This window comes from Talpa occidentalis, unplaced genomic scaffold (assembly GCF_014898055.3).
Source record: "Talpa occidentalis isolate TD23 unplaced genomic scaffold, MPIMG_talOcc4v2.1, whole genome shotgun sequence".
NCBI lineage: Eukaryota > Metazoa > Chordata > Mammalia > Eulipotyphla > Talpidae > Talpa > Talpa occidentalis.
In genome coordinates this window covers 132252816-132268004 of record NW_026555331.1, presented here as the reverse complement: position 1 = coordinate 132268004, position 15189 = coordinate 132252816, and the positions used below count along the sequence as shown (strand labels likewise).

The window sequence follows — 15189 nt, the reverse complement described above, 5'->3', positions numbered from 1 at the left end:
CCCCGGCCACAGGAGGAGGGTCCCACATGGCGCGCAGACCTCTCCTGCCGCCCGCTGCTCCCCTCAGCAGTGTACTTCGGTCCTTCTGCCTGCTCTGCTCCCTGCTCTGGCTCTGGTGAATTCTCTCACCCTCCCGCTCTTCTGACTGTACCCAGTGCATGTATAAACAAAACAAAAACAAATCAAATAAATAAATAAATAAAAACATGCCTCTATTAAAAAAAAAAAATATCTGGTAATTATTCTCCATTAAGGTTCACAACCTTTGAAAGGCAATTTGCCAAGGTCATGACTGTCACCACCTGGAGGGCGATGGCTAAATGCTGACTCCTGCCATGTAGTAGTAAGGATGGCAGAGCACTGACCTTAACAAGTCCTGGAGGAAGATGCTGATGAAGGGTAGGGCCAGTATGATTTTGTTGTTAATTTAATAAGCATTTGGTTGCAGTGATGGTAGTGGGCAGCTCATATGCCAGTAAAAAGTTGTATTTGTGAAAATTTGATTCATGTTCAGATGTTTTCTCTCTGACAGCAGTCAGTGAAGAGTTTCTCAATAGGCCCCTGCCTCACTCCCCAATGATTAGCCTCCTGAGGACCTCTAGATTACATATTCCACATTTAAGGCTAAGGTTCCTTTTCATGGATATATTAGAATTGTGTAAACAGATCTAAGACAAATACCACAAGGTGAATTAATATAAGTTCCCAGGCAATGGATTTAGAAAGATGAACATTCCATTAGAATATGGTCAGTTGGGGGCCTCCCTGGTGGCGCAGGGGTTAAGATACAACCTATGAAGCAATCCACAGCCACTGCAGCACAAGTTCGTTTCCCGGCCGGCCAGGGAGAAACCCACATGGCAGGACAGACCTCTCCTGTCTCGCCCGCTGCTCCCCTCAGCAGTGTACTTCAGTCAGTCTGCCTGTTCTGTTCCCCGGTCTGTCTCTGGTGAATCCTCTCACCCCCTGCATCTCTGGCCTGTACCCCAATTCTTGTATAAAAAAATAAAAATAAATCTTTAAAAAAAAAAGAATATGGTCAATCGGGGGCCTCCCTGGTGGCACAAAGGGTTAAGACGCAGCACTATAGAGCAGTCCACAGCCACTGCAGCATGAGTTCGATCCCCAGCCAGGGAAGTGACCCACATGGTGCAGCAGATCTCTCCGGTGCTCCCTCAGTAATGCATTTCAGTCAGCCTGCCTGTTCTGTTCCCCACTCTGCCTCTGGTGAATCCTCTCACTCCCACACCTCTGGCCTGTACCCCAGTTCTTGTATGCATAAATAAATAAATCTCTACCAAAAAAAAAAAAGAATGTGGTCAATTGGCCAGCCTCATAGCTATACTAAATTCACCAGTGCTTACTTCACTTCTGAACCTAGTTTCCACTGGGCAGGGAGGGAGCTTTGGCAACTTTAAATCTTCAGTGTGAATAAAACTATGTAGTAGAAATTACTAGTTATTTTACAGCATTGCTAGTATATATTTTCGTTAGTCATAGAACAACTACCTTGATGTTTAGCTTGCATTACAGCCATTAAATTAGATATTAATTCAGTTAGACATGACTAGATGACTAAAGTCTGGCCAATGAAATGTTGAAAAGAACTTTTAGGTACTTTACTTAAAAGAGAACATTTTCTTGGGCCTCCCTGGTGGCCCAGGCGTCAGGTCTTGCACTATCAAGCTATCGCCAGCGACTGTGGCATGAGTTCGAGTGGCATGAGTTCCATCCCTGGTCAGGGAGCTGACCCACATGGTGCAGCAGACCCCTCCTGTCTCACCTGCTGATCCCCTCAGTGGTGTATTTCAGTAGATCTACCTGTTCTACTCCCCACTCTGTCTCTGGTGACTACTTTCACCCCCACTCCCACCCCCGCACCTTTGGTCTACACCCCAGTTCTTGTATGCATAAATAAAAATAAATCTTTTTTACAAAAAGAACATTTTCCCCCTCCTACTTTCTATCATCTACTGCCTCAAACACAAGTGTAGTAGCTAGAATGCCAGCAGCCTCTTGACCAGGAGGACAAGAGAAGAGTGAAGGAGACTGAGTCCATTGAGACTTTGTGGAGTCCCCATAGTTCCCTAGTATTTTCTACCTTTATTCTTCCTTTATGTGAGGATCACATATACTTGCATTTTATTTAAGTCATATAATGAAAGCTAACCTTGAATCACATAGTAATGGAATTTACAGAAGTTTTTTTTTACAATATATTTATTAATTATTGTCTTCTTTTATAACTGCAGAAACTGATGTACTTTCATATTTAATAAATATTTATTGAGCATATTACCCTTAATCAGCACAGTACAGTTTTGTGCTACATCTACAGAACTGAAAAGTTGATTTCAACATTTGTTTCCTTCATTAAAGACCTTACCAACCTGATTAAAATTGTTGTCTTCAAGAAAGTAAATTTTTCTATTTTTTAAGTGCTTGAAAGTTTGCATCTGGAGAGGGGCTTAATTATTATTTATGTCTTGATTATAAGATCCTATCTAAATGGAATATTGACTTCAAATTAAAAAAATAATTAAGGGATAGTTTATTACATCATAGTTTCACATGAGGGTCACAAATGAAAATGTGGTTTGTAAAGTGTACAGGTTATCATTCAGTTTGACATATTTCTCACACAACTTCTATCAGGCACAGTGCTGGTATGAAGACAGATAACTTTGCAAGGGTTTAAAAATTTTTTAAAAAGTATTTATTTATTCATGCATAAAAGAACTGGGGTACAGGTCAGAGGCATGGGGGTGAGAGGATTCACCAGAGACTGAGTGGGGAACAAAACACGCAGATTGACGGAAAGACACTGCTGAGGGGAGCAGTGGGCAAGACAGGAGAGGTCTGCTGTGCCATGTGGGTTATCTCCCTGACTGGGGATTGAACTTGTGCTGCAGTGGCTGTGGATACCTCCATAGTGCTGCCTTGCACCACCAGGGAGGCCCCTAAAAAATTATTTTTAAGAAAAGTATTCTTTTCTAAAGTACAATTACCCTCATGAAGCATTTCTGTTTCTACTGGCTCATAAATAGCAGTAAGTATATGTGATCAAAATACTTCAACTAAAAAAAAAAAAATCACCTCTTTTTACCAATGTTCATCTACTTTACTGTCTTATTTATCTATTCCCCTTTAGAGATAAGCTTCATGAAAGAGTAGTCTAAAGGCTTCACTTCCTGAGGCTTTCTGATCTAATTTTCTTGACCAACCTTTCCTATTTCCTGTTTTCAACATGGTCCCTGAAGCTCTCTTCACTCTCAGCTTCCATGAGAGTTCTTTTTCTTGTTCTCCCAACTTTTTAGGCACCATCCACTTTCATTCACTTGGGTCTTTTCTTCTACCATGTATGGAAAGCTGTTTTTCTTAGTGTTCTATTTTGAGTTTCTTTCCCTCTCACTTCACATACCACTGATTTTCTGATGACTCATGAGTCACTGTACGTTCCATTTCCCAAAATTGAGAGTTGTATTTTTGTGGTCATTAAAAAAATCCACAAATCTAAGAGTGAACTTGTGCTCCTCAGATGTCAAGCTGTAACCTCCTCCTCCTTCAACAGTACTCTTGCTTTTGGGTGGTGGCACCATTATTTTCTCTAAACTCTTTTTGCCTTGGAAAATTCATTCTTCCACTAAGATTAGTTTCAAGTGTCATTTCTGCTTTGAAATGTTCCTGACTTTAATGGGATTTTCCCTCTTTGGTCTCCTGTTATTTACTCCCTAACACCAATACCATACCTCTGTTTAATATATTTTTTAAGATTTATATATTCATGCATAATACAGGAACCAGGGTATAGGCCAGATGCGCGGGAGGGTGAGAGGATTCACCAGAGACAGAGTGGGGAGCAGAAGAGGCAGACTGACTGAAATACACTGCTGAGGGGAGCATCGGGCAAGACAGGAGAGGTCTGCCGTGCCATGTAGGTATCTCCCTGGCCGGCTGGGAACAAGCCCATGCTGCAGAGGCTGTGGACAGTTTCACAGCACTGCACTCAACCGCCTGTGCCCCCAGGGGAGGTCCCTGTTTAATATTTTAGACCTGTGTTGTTATCATTAGTTTATTTATAAATCATCCTCACTTACTACTAGTTCCTTTTGAATTGGTCTGTGGGCTGTTTATGTCTGTGTCTTTAGCACCTGTGATTCAAATGCTTTTGAATAAATGAATCAATGTTTCTACAACCTTTGCAAATAAGTCATAGTTTGGATATATTATTTGCTGACATCATCTCACTTTTTCATTTGCTAGACTTTTACATCTCCCATTACAACCAGTCTTCTTTTTTAATAAATAAAAATCCTATAAATATGAAGTCTTTATTTGTAATAAAAGGAATACCTAGGTATATAGGAAAGCATTCAAAAAAAATCACAGTAATGTCTTCTTATTTCCCTGTCTTTTGAACCCAAAGGACACAACTGTTTTCTTGCTGGTGAGGGAGAAATACATGTCAGACTGCAATGCTAAATTCCTTTTATAGGGTAAATGTGATTAGAAACCTACCCTACTTAATGGGTCTGGCATTAGGATTTACTCTACAGTCTAGTTAATTAATCTACAACTTGCTTCAAGTAGCTACTCACTAAATATTTGTTAAATGATTTTAACAAATGAATAAATGACTTCATCCATTATTTCAAGTTGAGATAGTATGTGGACAAGCTCATTACTCAAGGTAACCATGAATAGCTAGCATTTACTGGGCACATAATATGTGCCAGGCACTGTTTCTTACTGTTTTATTTGTATTATCTTATTTAATCCTTATAATAATCTTAGAAAATAGATTTATTATTAACCTAATCATGATAGAATTGGGAAAATAAGCCACTGAGAGGTTTAATAAATTATCTCTCAATAGAATATTACCACTTGTAAGTAGAGCTGAAACTTAAGCCACACAGTCTGTCTCCCACCCTCACACTATGAAGTAATCTGCAGTGGCTGCTCTGTAACAAAGGAGCTCCAAATATATTTTAAAAGTCAATTTCTCTAACCAAACATACTTCCCTAATAGATGAGGGCTTTGGAAATCTAAGTAATTATTCCTTGACATTTATCCAAGACATAAATATGTTGATATTTAAAAAACCACAACCACAATTGGGTGAATGATAAATAAAATCTTTGTTATATTCTAAAATGTCCAGTAACTTTATTTGAGAGCCATTGAAACGTGATGTTAAAAATATTTCTTCAATCTCAGACCCTGCTGACTATGTTTTATTGTTTAGTGGCAAGCTACTTCCACTATAACAATATTTCACAGCTTTGTTGATTGTTGTTTTTACCATTATCCTGTCATTAGGCTCTCAGCTACTACTTTTCATTCTCTTGCAGTTGGTCCACTGGGGTAAATCTACTGCTTCCTTATTCCTTTGCATTTTACATGCTCTCACGTTTTTATGCAACCTCTCTAAAGGATAATCTGTATATCACTGCATGCATGACTTACATATTAGGGTGCATGGCAAAAATTTATACTCTGCAAAAGCTGCTAAAACCTGTTTAGCATATCAGACTAGGGACTCTTTATTGTGAGGTATCTTGATGTTCTTTTTTAAATATCCTCGAGCTCTATTGCAGTTTCTAAAACAAATAATTATAATAAAAAATTCCTTGCACACCCAGATAAATCTAAAAGGGAATTATTTTACCCATCAAGGCAGAAAACGCATTAACTTTTTAGAGGATGGCGTTCGAAAAATCAACACTGAAAAGATGCTTAGTTAAGTAATGCAAAAATTATCGGTTGCACTATAAAAAGTTATCTTTTGATTGCTTTACCTCATAGTAATCTCATTTGAAAGGAGAAAACACATAAACTATATCTGTGATTAGAAAGCAAACTCACTCATTTATCAGTGCTTAGGAAAGATTGATCCCCTCAATACATTCTCTTTTCATGTGAAAAATGATAACACTTTTACTGATTCAGCAGTTCAAAAGCTGTGTAAAATAGAATATTCTCAATATTAAAAAAAGGATAATGTCATTATTTGCAAATGTATATAACTCTAGGTTTTTCAAATGTTTAGGTAATTACATTGACTTGATAATCTGCAAGCATTTTACCGACTGATCAAGCAAGTCAATTTGGGGATAAGGTTCAGCCCACACAGTTTTGTGGCTTGGCCAACTTTAATATGAGAAAAAAAAGGCACCATGAAATGATTTCCTTCTATCAATTCAAGACCAACAAAAAATATCTGTAGCCTATAGGGAAAATAATATCATATCCAGTTATCCAGGGAAATAAAACCAAATTTTTTAAAAAAGTAAATTACCATTTGTATTAGGTAGCTTTACTCAATAGAAATACTGCTTGGGATAATGTCTTTTCTGGCTGGTTGCCTTGTTTGATGCTCCAAGAAGGGGTTTCCATTGAGATTATTAAATAAAAGGATTGATGTGATATGGAACTTAAGTCAATGGTGACCCCTGTATGAGGATCAGTTGACCTTTGATTTATTTTGGCATTTCATTTTGCACCTCTTTTGAAATCGACTCATGGCAATATGGTCAATCAACTGCTTCCTATAAGCTCCTCCATGTGCTTCTACTTTGAGATACTTTATATGTATACTGATTAGTCATATATTATCCTAAATTTTCCTAAGGATAAATGAATCAGGAGATTTACATGCAGAGGAGAGAAAGGGGGAAGTTCTCTGGAGAAGCACAAGGTAAAATTTCTATTTTTCACTGTATTACCTCTACACTACCATCATCACCATCATTAAATATATTGATCAAGTTCACGAATACAATTGCCATTTTCTTTTTTTTTTTTTTAAATTTTTATGTATAAGATCTGGGATGTAGGCCAGGGGTGTGAGGGGTGAGAGGATTCACCAGAAATAGAATGGGAGCAGAACAGGCAGATTTACTGAAATACACTGCTGAGGGGAGCAGTGGGTGAGACAGGAGAGGTCTGTTTCGCCATGTGGATTAGCTCCCTGGCCGGGGATTGAACCCAGGCCATAGATGTGATAGTGCTGAGACTTAAACCCTAGGCCACCAGGGAGTCCCTACACTTGCCATTTACTTACTTTTCTTTAATATAGTCTATACTCTCACTTGAAGGTATACACATTTAAGAATTCTCAAAAGCACACTAGTCTAGTTCCTTCTTAAGAAACAACAGATAGTGTGGTAGTCAATCACGTTATATGACAATTCCTTGGCAATCTCTCACCAAATATGTCTGATATAAAGGGGGACATTTTGTCATCTCTTCGACAGAGATAATACATAATTTTAAACTTTGCATACTTTCTATTGTCAAATATTCCTGTCTTTATAATTAAGTGAAATATTCTTTCTGTAAGTGGTTGTTTCTTAAAATGAAAGTGGACCGACAAGGAAGATAACCTTTGGGAATTATATGGTTTGAATTGATCATTTTTTTCCTGTTTGTTATAAAAATAACATTATGGTTCATTGTGTGTTCAGCATTGTGGTACTCAATAATAGGTCAAGAACTTAATCCCTGAAGAATTTGCAAACATTGTTGGGCAGCCTGAATCCAGTATTCAGTGTAGCTTCATGTAAGTGTGAAAATGTGATGATGACACCAAAAGTGCTACAGAAATTTAGTAGAGAGAGATCAAATTTAAACTAGACCTGGAAGTTAACTGAGTTTTGAGACATAATAGGGATATGAAATTGTTTTCCAGCCTGGAGGAAAATCTTGAGCATAGGTGGAGAAACAAAGAACATGGCAGGTTGGCATAACTGCACAGGCAGGTGGATGCAAGGACAGCAGTAGTCTCAGTGATATATTAAAACCATACTTTACAGAGATTTTCTTACTTGGAACAATAAGTCATGTGGCTTCTGAGCATGCCTGATAAGGAGGATTAGCTTCACATTTATCAGTTAACCAGCACAGGTCATCTATGGCATGGCTTACATAGGAAAGAGAGAGTTGTTCAATTTGGCTCTCTCCAAGGGAAGAAAGGATTTTGAAGTCATAATTATTTGTGCATAGACTGGTCCTGACTTAAGGAAGCCCAGACACCAGATTGTGCGCCCACATCCACATGACAACAGTTTGCAAAGATCACCGGTAACAACAATGCCTTGGTATAGATGTTAAACCAGAAGGTCTGCTCCCTAAGATAACAAACTAGGACAATCCTGCCCCAACAATGTATAGAGATAGGAAACGAAGAAAAACATTTTGAAGTTTTGGAAAATGCAAATGCATCCAGCTGGAGGCACTGGTACAAATGGGTATGGGAAAGAAGGCATCGGTGTGGGTTATCAAGAGTTGGTTCTGAGTGTAATGCCAAGAAAATTGGCAATTATTGTCTAGTTTCAAGTATTTCCATTTTCCCTCTGCTTTCTGACCTTTCTTGGACATAGTATGTGCCTGCTTTCATAGCATAACAGGAAGGGAAGATATGGATACACTAGCGATTAAGACAGGACTAGCTGCTACTTGTTAGTTTTGTGACCTATATTTCTAAAATTTTTTTTTTATTTACTTACTTAGTGTAGAAGTATGGGGTGTAGGCCAGAGGTGCGGGGGTTGAGAGGATTCACCGGAGTCATAGTGGGGAGCAGAACAGACAGATCTACTGAAATACACTGCTGAGGGGAGCAGTGGGTGTGACAGGTGAGGTCTGCTGTGTCATATGTGGGTTAACTCCCTGGCTGGGGATCGTACTCTGGCCATTGCAGCCATAGCACTAAGACTTAACCTCCAAGGCCACCAGGGAGGCCCGATTGTGTGACCTTTTTTTTCTGAAATGTTTTTCAGAAAAACATTTGGTCACAGATATAACACAGTCTTAGACATGTAATAATGATGCACTGGAAGCTATTTTACTGTCTTTCCTTCCTCCTTACTTACCCACCTTGTACTGTTATAGAGCAAACCCCGATATTAAACGGGTTCCTGGCTGTGGGTCCTCACCCGCGCGCTTTAAAGGGACTTATGAATACTCTACTACAGACACACACAAAAGGGTTAATAAAAGGTTTATTTACAAGAGGAAAGGAAATAAGGAAAATGTACAACTCAGGGAGAAAATAGGGAAATAAAGTCTTTAATGCGTCCTACCCGATCCGACGACCTGGAAACCCAAAGTCACTCCCAGAGCTGGCCGGAGGCTCCGCGCTGGCCCAGAGCCCAAAATGGAGAGAGCCCCCAAAGCCCACGTGTCTGCCTTTTGTATCCACCTGGCTGCTTAACCCCACCCTCAGGTCCCAGCCACCTTCCCTTTGGTGGTGATGGGATTTGGAGTTCCCAGTGTCTTTGGCTTTGACCTGGGGTGGGGGTGGAGTCCACAAAGCCTGTATGGAATTTGCTTTGGGACCGCCTTTTCCCCCTAACAGTACCTTCTCCTTATCCCTACTTTCTTTGCTCTTTTCCCTCATTCACTAGTCATCTGCTGAATATTCTTTAACGACTCGCCATTTACTAAGCACTATACTTGGCACTGAGAAAAAACTTGTGCCTGAAGGAAGCAAATGATCCCTGCCCTCATGGGCTTTCCACTTAATGAAAGACACCAACATTAATCAAAGTAGGACACAGTGAATACTGAAAATATAATTGTTAAATAGAAAGCAGAGCTATGCCATGGTGCTACGAAATTGCATAATAGGATTATTACTATCTTTTCTGTTTCTCCTTTCTTTTTTTTTTTTTTTCATGCAAGAGTCAATATATTGTCTGGCAAATATATACAAAACTACATGACATATTTTCCAACCTTTCTTTTTTAATTTTTTTTTAATATAGACTTTTTTAATAATAAATTTTATTTTTATATTCCCCATACAATTTCAACCCCCCCATTTTGACCCCAATCCCTCCCCTCCCGCCACCCACTCCCCCAAAAGTGTCTCTGGTTCATAGATTTTTGTTGATTTTGATTTTCACTTTCTTATAGTTATTCATTTTCCTGGTCCCTTATTTAAGTTTTCTAGATTCCTGCTATGAGTGAGACCATAAAAGAAAAACAACTATGCTGGAGTAGAGTCTAGAAAACTAATAGAAAATGTAAATGTCTATGTGGTAGTGGATGGATCTTGAAAATGTATAAATGTTGACGTTTTGCATTGTATAAATTTTGTATAATATATAAATTTTGAAATTCTGGTATCAAAGAGTTGAATAAGAGATTCCACAACCTAACATATTTCTATTTTGTGTTTGCATTTACACTTTTGTTTCCTCATCCTTTTGAGAAGTGGCTGTTTTAGGTGGACTTTCATAGATTTATTCTTATTGATTAAATGAATTATGATTAAAGGAATTCCTTGATTCCTTTGGGGGAAAAAATGTACTTTGGAGTTCAAAACAGCGGGTTGCCCAGAAACTCTATTCAATCACATTACAAGCACTCAATAGAAAGCAAAGCTTCTTCCCTCCTAGGAGTTTCATCATAATGAATAGAGCTGAGGCAGCTTCACAGTATGGAAAGCTCTGCAGGGGCTGAAGCCTCTCCCAGACTCTGTGGTTTGGACAGAATAGAGAGCTCAAAGTCCCCATCAACATGAGAACTCTTGCCACCAAGTGACAAAAGTCAGCAGTCCCAAACAGCAAGACACTTTCTTATTGGATAGTAATTCTCTTCTAGTTAATCCTAGAAAGGATGGGGTCTTTCTGGGGGGCCTTGGTGTCTAGAATAAAATTAAGTGTTTATTAAAAGACTGTACCTGGAAAATCTCCTTTTCTCTCTTGTCCTGTCTGCCATAGCTGGGGAATTTGGTTCCTATCAGCTTGTTTATGTCATATAAACATCATCAAGTATAACATTTCCTTTGATTATAGTGACTACTTTATGGACAAAACTGGAAGAGAAAAATGAAAGCTAGCTATCAAAAATCTATAAAAGAGAATTTGGAGTTCTCTGATTCACAAAGCACCTTGTCAAAGAGGAACATCAATTCAGAAGTCACCCATGGTACAGAGTAATTGGCTATTAGAGATCTTTGTTGTATTGAGTTGGCCTTCATGTGATAAGACACACACACACACACACACACACATTTTATTTCTCCTGCAACTCATCACCAAATTCACAAAAGAAAAATTTCAGTTGACTCTACTTCCTTCTGAGCTACCTCATTTCTCTCCTTCCCTCTACATTACAGTAACATTCCTTGAATGCACTGCCATTTCTAGTCTATCTTCTTTCATTCTCTCTCTGTTACATTCCAATTAGACTTTCTTCCCCATCATTTCATCAAAACTGCGCCTTTGAATGTCCTCTAAATTGCTAAATTCACAGGTCAATTCACAGAATTCATCTTGACCCATTCACAGCTTTTGACATAGTTATCCACAAACTCCTCTTTGAAACATTCCCTTCCTTGGGTTTTAGGGCCCTGCCTAATAGGTAATTAAATTCTCTTTGTGTGTCTGCATGTTTTTATTTGAAAAAGAATAAGGCAAATTTAAGTCATTTTAAAGAAGGTCTTTTTCTGCATTCCTTTCATTTGCATAACATATTAGCTCTTCATAGACAAGTACATAATTGTTTATTGAATAGCAAAAGAAATAATATTTCCATTTTTAATTTTTTTAAGTAAAAATTTATCTGTGAAAAGAAACAGCGCCTAATCTAAGAATTACATAAAAACTGCCAAGGAGAAGATCAGGAAATACTCAGCATTGCTGCTGATTTAACTAGAATTCTTTATTTTTTTTTTTTTAAAGATTTATTTATTTATTTATACAAGCACTGGGTACAGGCAAAAGCACGGGAGGGTGAGAGAATTCACCAGAGCCAGAGCGGGGAAGAGAACAGGCAGACTGATGAAATACACTGCTTAGGGGAGCAGCGGGCGCGGCAGGAGAGGTCTGCGTGCCATGTGGGACCCTCACCGGTGGCTAGGGATCAAACTGGCGCTGCAGAGGCTGCGGGCTGCTTTGCAGCCCAGCGTTCAACCGCTGCGCCATCAGGGGAGGCTCTTGACTAGAATTCTTTACTCCCTTTGCAGATGGAAAAATGCTTTAAGCAATGGGGACTAGTGATTACCCTTTAAGTGCTTCCACTCCCCAACACTGGTACAGAAGACCAAGAAATCTGAAGCTTAGCAGAAACATGCCCTGGGGAATTACTTAATGGAGAATATTCCCAAGATATAAAGTTGTTTAATCTTCTACCCTCACTTTATTTGTTTCTTTGGTAAGTAGAATGACCTTTCTTTAAATGGGGGGATATTGTACAGCAAAATGAATGCCATTTACACGAACTCCATACTACATAGAAACACATTATTGCAATCTTTAAGTACATTATCCAGAGAGTTTAGATATGAGAGTGATGATTTATGACTAAGTTTTCATATAAATCATAATTGGTAAACCAGAATATTGATCCAAAAATAAAATGAGAGGCAACCTGCATCATAAATTTTATGATTTGGGGCTTATAATATACATTCCAAGTAAATATTAGGTCCAAATTATATAAATGGTGACTTTAGACTCACATTCATCAAAAATAAAAGTATAGTAAATTGTAAAATGAAATTATTGAGCTGTGAATATTTTAGTTCAAAGACAAAATTAAACATGAATTTCAGGGTATGGATCTAAGGCCTAAATATCTTTAAAAAAGGAGAACCATTATTCACTGTGATTCAAAATTGTTGACAAGCAAACAGAAAACAATACCATTTCCTGGTATTCTGTATTGTCCTTGTTGAATGTTTTAGTAACCTGTGTTACATTTTTCTTGTCAAGAAAGTAAAAATGCAGTGTGATACAGCAAGTGAGTATCTGAGCTAGGCTGACAGTGTACATTTTTTAGCTAGTTGTCCTCTTTCTCCTAAGATAGAACTCCGTTATATAGTGACATGTGTGTATTACAAACACGATAAGGTTCTCTAAAGCATGTAGAAGAACAAGTGGTAAGCAGAGAAGGCAACAGTTGGAAGAGATCGACCATGTGGATTCTGCTTTTGGACGCATTACTGAGTTAGTCCATCTGCAAAGAACCTCTCTTTTTTCATATTCAGGATCTCCCTATTGGCATACAGGAAGCAATACTTCCTTCCTCATGCTCAGTCTTATAAAAGGAGGTTTTTTTGTTTATTTATTTTTTTTTTGAGAGGATTAACATCAGGAAATACAGACAGAACTATTTTCAGAGTGAAGGTATCTCTATTTTTAAAATCATAACCAAGTTTGTCTCCTATCTTAATTTTTTTCCCTTTGAGGATTGTATTATGGAATCAAGATGAAGTCTTAAAACAAAGATTAAGGGTGACAGGCATAGTTTCATAGAAGCTCAAAGTTGCAGACGATGCATTACTCATCACTATGATACCGAACACCAGCCTCAGTTTCCCTCCGCCAATAAAAGGAATCAGAGTTTGAGGAGAAGGAAAGCAGTTTAATTTGTTGACAGCTGAGGAGGGCAGCAGACTCATGTCTGAAAGATCACCGTCTTGCTCTCTGGCTGAGAGCAGAGCCCTTTATACTAAGGAGTAAAACCAAAGGAAGAGGGCATGTCCTTTTGATGCAGGCATAAGGAAATTTCGGTGGGCCCCAGCTTGCTTTGTTATCACATGATGTTTAACTTCCTCATTATCCTCCTAGGGAAGTCCTTCCTTTTCCTTAGACTGCAAGAAGACAAATTTGTGAATGCAACAGATAGGAATGCTTATCTAATGGGGAAGGAAGAGAGACCTGTCCAGTTGCACTCATCAACTGTCTGTAGGCTCTTCATGGCCTGGGGAGACCCCCATCAACAGAACCAAGTTCCACAAATTACAACCCAAGGACCAACTCAATCTGTCTCATGTTGTTGTACAGCCTATTATATTTTTAGATGGTTGAAAACAAATCAAAAGAAGAGTTCATGACCTATGAAATGATATGCAATTCAATTTTTTGTGCCTATCAATAAAATTGTATTGGAATTCACACCTGTTTCTCTTTGTGTATTTTATATGATCATTTTCATACTACAATAGCTGAGTAGAGTAGTTTCAACAGAGACTATACTCTACAAAGATGACAGTATTTACAATCTGGTACTTTATACAAAATGTATGTGGGATTCTCATATAATTTAGATAGCACTTTCCTAAAATTGACAGGTAAGTCATTTGCAATTTTTCATATTAAATATAAACTCAGGGATGAATAGCTTTGCTTTTGCAGCACTGGCTTTTAAAAAAGTCACATTCACCCATGTACTTGGCTGAACCTGATATTCAGGCATGTGCTCATCAGCTCTGTCTCCTCATGGGTAAATGCCCAGCCAAACAGGGTTGGCTCAAAGCAGGGCCACTGAGGCCCAAAAGTCTACCATAAGTCTAAGGCACCTTCTGGTGGGGGCCCATAGGAAAGGGACAGAAGGAGCCAGGCAAGTCTGGAAGGAAAAGAGCAAAATCAAAATCAAGATAAACTTCCCCAGGGGTCTCTCACCCACATCTGTTTCAACCAGTCCAGGACCAAAAAGCAATTGCAGCCTCTTCACATGTCTCTTGGCTCCATGTGCCTCCTGCAGGTCTCCTTCTTGCTCTCCCTCCTGCTTCCTTCCTTCCCAGTCTCCTCTGCAGCTTCCTCTCCTCCCTTGCTCAGCTCCAACCTCCCTTGAGTGGGTAGGGAAACTGGAACCTCCCCTTTTCCTGGGGACCACCCTGGGGACAGGGCAAAAAAAGGTGTTTTTTCCTATTTAAGATGGTATCACTTTTTCATAGTAGGAGAGATTCTTAAAAAATTGACTTAGTCAAAATGTTCCTTAGAAATTGCTTTTTCAAGGAGTTTTCTCCCTTATGTAGTACAAAACATGTTTTTTTTTTTTTGTTTTTGTTTTTTTTTTTATTATCAGGATTTAAGTGAAGCTGTGGAGCAGAAATTTAACTGCTTTTGTGACAACAGATATGGAGTCGACACTGCAATGCTGAATGAAGCCAGATTCTGCAGTGACAAATTGCTCATGGGGCAGGAGACGGCTACACTTGAATTGGGATATTTCTGTCTTCAGCTGTGTGATCATGCATTTATTTCAGAGTTCCAAATTTTGTCAGTAGACACTGTGGCATCTGATATCATCATTTCAGCTACTAGTGACACAGTATTCCATACACATCGTCAGATGGTTGCTCTTACCCGTGTAGTCTGATGGGGAGGAAGTCTGAGCACCTGCATCAGTGTGTATATATGGCCATGCCACACCTAATGACAGTAGGAATCCC

The 15189-nt window shown here is 38.7% G+C and overlaps 1 protein-coding gene across 1 annotated transcript in view; it reads right to left on the bottom strand.

Moving 5' to 3' along the window:
* The window catches only part of KCND2 (potassium voltage-gated channel subfamily D member 2), a 448186-nt gene that overhangs the window by 52119 nt on the left and 380878 nt on the right, over window positions 1-15189 (bottom strand). The gene's annotated exons all lie outside the window — the stretch shown is intronic.